The 3,886-nt window shown below is 46.4% G+C and overlaps 1 non-coding gene across 1 annotated transcript; it reads right to left on the minus strand.

Annotated features, from left to right (window-relative positions):
- Nucleotides 1–1,208: 1,208 nt before the first annotated feature.
- Nucleotides 1,209–1,280, minus strand: TRNAY-GUA (transfer RNA tyrosine (anticodon GUA)). The gene has a single exon. It is a non-coding gene; the product is annotated as a tRNA-Tyr (tRNA).
- Nucleotides 1,281–3,886: the final 2,606 nt, after the last annotated feature.

Genomic DNA, 3,886 nt, shown 5'->3' on the forward strand with positions numbered 1-3,886 from the left:
AGAGAGATTCATCTTTCCCTGTAGTGCCCTTCCCATGCCAGGGCTTCCGCCCCTTCCTCTACCGCCTCCCATATGTGCAATATCTGGTTTTTGGACATGTTTATTTCCTTGGCTTGTTGGTCTTCCCTAGTCATCTTTTTCTTTACTTCTAAGTGAACATGTTCTCAAGTAATTCACAAGGTGGGGGGAAACTATACAAACCAATTTACATTAAGGTACCATTGACTGATGGTAGCTTGTTACTTTTTCCTTCTCATAAGTATTTGTAGATTAATAACACTTACCCCAAAGAAATGAGTCACTGAGATTGAACACGAGGAAAAGTATAAACCTTCAGGAGGGAACTAGGACTGGGAGATCATTACGTACTTCATTATACTTGGCATATTGCTGTAGGTGTTTGGCTCCTCGTCGGGGAGAGAACTGAGTTATTCAGTTGTTTATTCACTAAATAAGTATTGAGCATCACCTATATGCCCACATGGTCTAGGTATAGGAGATGCAGACATGAGCAAAATAGGAGGATAATTTCTTTACAATATTGTGGTGTTTTTTGCCATACATCGGCATGAATCACCTACGGGTGTACATGTGTCTCCCCATCCTGAACCCCCTCCCACCGCCCTCCCCACCCCATCCCTCTGGGTTGTCCCAGGTCACCAGCTTTGAATGCCCAGCTTCATGAATCGAACTTGTAATGGTCATCTATTTTACATATGGTAATATGCTGCTGCTGCTGCTGCTAAGTCGCTTCAGTCGTGTCCGACTCTGTGCGACCCCATAGACCGTAGCCCACCAGGCTCCCCCATCCCTGGGATTCTCCAGGCAAGAACACGGGAGTGGGTTGCCATTTCCTTCTCCAATGCATGAAAGTGAGAAGTGAAAGTGAAGTCGCTCAGTCATGTCCCACCCTCAGCGACCCCATGGACTGCAGCCTACCAGGCTCCTCTGCCCATGGGATTTTCCAGGCAAGAGTACTGGAGTGGGTTGCCATTGCCTTCTCTGATGGTAATATACAGACGTGAGCCAAATAGATAAAAATTTCTGTCCTTGTAAAGCTTACATTCTAGTGGGAAGGATAGGTAAAGTGAAAATGAAAGCCTCTCAGTCGTGTCCAATTCTTTGTGACCCCATGGCCTATATATAGTCCATGGAATTCTCCAGGCCAGAATACCAGAGTGGGTAGCCTTTCCCTTCTCCAGGAGATCTTCCCAACCCAGGGATCGAACCTAGGCCTCCTGCATTACAGGCAGATTCTTTACCAGCTGAGCCACCAGGGACGCCCAAGGATAAGTAATGAACATAACAAATAAGAAAATACATAATGTGTTAGATGGAGAAGAATGAAACAATGGAGGGAAATAGGACCAAAGAAAGAAGAAAGTAAAGCCTTCAGTAAGTAGAGACCAGGAGGTTAAAGAAGGCACCATGTCAATATCTGGCAGAACAACTTTCAAGGAGGAAGAAATTGTAAGTGTGAAGGCTATGAGGTCGTGGTGTTCTGTTGTGATCCAGAAACAGTGGATGCCAGTGTGGCTGGAGCAGAGAGAGAGAGAGAGGGAAGGACTTCCCTGGTGGTTCAGTGGTGAAGAATCTGCCTTTCAATGCAGGGGACGTGGGTTCAATCCTTGGTCCAAGAAGATTCCACATGCCCACAGAGCATCTGTATGTCACTACGATTGAAGCCTGTGAACCCTCGAGCCCAAGCTCTGCAATAAGAGAAGCTGCCAGAATGAGAAGCCTGCTCACTGCAATGAAGAGTAGCTCCGGCTCACTGAAACTAGAGAAAGGCTTCAGTTCAGTTCAGTTCAGTCGCTCAGTTGTGTCCAACTCTTTGCAACCCCATGAATCGCAGCACGCCAGGCCTCCCTGTCCACCACCAACTCCCAGAGTTCACTCAGACTCACGTCTATCGAATCAGTGATGTGATCCAGCCATCTCATCCTCTGTCGTCCCCTTCTCCTCCTGCCCCCAGTCCCTCCCAGCATCAGAGTCTTTTCCAATGAGTCAACTCTTCGCATGAGGTGGCCGAATTACTGGAGTTTCAGCTTCAGCATCATTCCCTCCAAAGGAATCCCAGGGCTGATCTCCTTCAGAATGGACTGGTTGGATCTCCTTGCAGTCCAAGGGACTCTCAAGAGTCTTCTCCAATACTACAGTTCAAAAGCATCAATTCTTCAGCGCTCAGCCTTCTTCACAGTCCAACTCTCACATGACCACTGGAAAAACCATAGCCTTGACTAGACGGACCTTTGTTGGAAAAGTAATATCTCTGGCTTTTGAATATGCTATCTAGGTTGGTCATAACTTTTCTTCCAAAGAGTAAGCGTCTTTTAATTTCATGGCTGCAGTCACCATTTGCAATGATTTTGGAGCCCCCCAAAATAAAAGTCTGATACTTTTTCACTCTCCTCTTTCAGCTTCATCAAGAGGCTCTTTAGTTCCTCTTCACTTTCTGCCATAAGGGTGGTGTCATCTGCATATCTGAGCTTATTGATATTTTCCCCAGCAATCTTTTGATTCCAGCTTGTGCTTCTTCCAGCCCAGCGTTTCTCATGATGTACTCTGCATATAAGTTAAATAAGCAGGGTGACAATATACAGCCTTGACGTACTCCTTTTCCTATTTGGAACCAGTCTGTTGTTCCATGTCCAGTTCTAACTGTTGCTATCTGACCTCAATATAGGTTTCTCAAGAGGCAGGTCAGGTGGTCTGGTATTGCCATCGCTTTCAGAATTTTCCACAGTTTATTGTGAGAAAGGCTTAGCAGTAATAAAAACCCAACACAGCCAAAAACTAATTAAGTAATATTTTTAAAAAGAGAGGGAAAATAGCAAAGGACGAGGCCAGAGATAACAGCAGGGACAGTATTATGTGGGGTCTCATACAAACTATGATTTTTACCTAGGGAGGCACGGGAGTCATTGAAGGGTATGGAGATGATTCTGGCTCCTAGATACTGAATGTAGGGGCACAGGGCAGATCTGGAGTGACCTGTCAGGGGGCTGTAGCAGTGATCCTGGCAAGAGATGATGATGGCTTGGGCCAGGGTGATGTGGAGGGGGAGATGAGAAGTGGTAAATCCTGAATATTTTGAAAGAAGAGCCAGTAATTACTTACTAATGAAGTAGATGTGTGGTTTGAGAGGAGGAGAGGCGGGAAGAGTGGTCACTTCTGGAAGGATAAAATCAACATAAGTGACACAAAGAGTAAGGTGACTGGCTCAGGATCAGGGAGCGGGTGAGGAACACATGTGATGTGACGCTTGAGTTGAGCCTGTTCCAGGGGAGAGTCTGTTAGAGTTTTAGGGGGAAATGATGAGAAAGCAGTTGGATATTGGATATGTGAGCTTGGATTTTGGAGGGAAGTTTGGGCTGGAGATCAAATTGTAGAAAATGTAGCTTTGTGAAGAAATCGAGATAGATGCAAAGTAGCAGATTGTATGAGTTCAGGCCTTGAAGCCAGATTGCCTGGGTGGCAATAAAATCTAACTTTGAGGGGATCAGTGTCCTCAACTGTAAAATGGAGGTAACAATTATTAGTGTCTAGGGACTTCCCTCCGAAAAGGCAATGGCACCCCACTCCAGTACACTTGCCTGCAAATTCCCATGGACGGAGGAGCCTGGTAGGCTGCAGTCCATGGGGTTGTGAAGAGTCAGATGCGACTGAGCGACTTCACTTTCATTTTTCACTTTCATGCATTGGAGAAGGAAATGGCAACCCACTCCAGTGTTCTTGCCTGGAGAATCCCAGGGACAGAGGAGCCTGGTGGGCTGCCGTCTATGAGGTCGTACAGAGTCGGACAGGACTGAAGCGACTTAGCAGCAGCAGCAGGGACTTCGCTGGTGGTCCAGTGGTTACGATTCCACGCTCCCAATGCAGCAGT

The sequence above is a fragment of the Capricornis sumatraensis genome, chromosome 16 (assembly GCF_032405125.1).
Source record: "Capricornis sumatraensis isolate serow.1 chromosome 16, serow.2, whole genome shotgun sequence".
Lineage (NCBI taxonomy): Eukaryota > Metazoa > Chordata > Mammalia > Artiodactyla > Bovidae > Capricornis > Capricornis sumatraensis.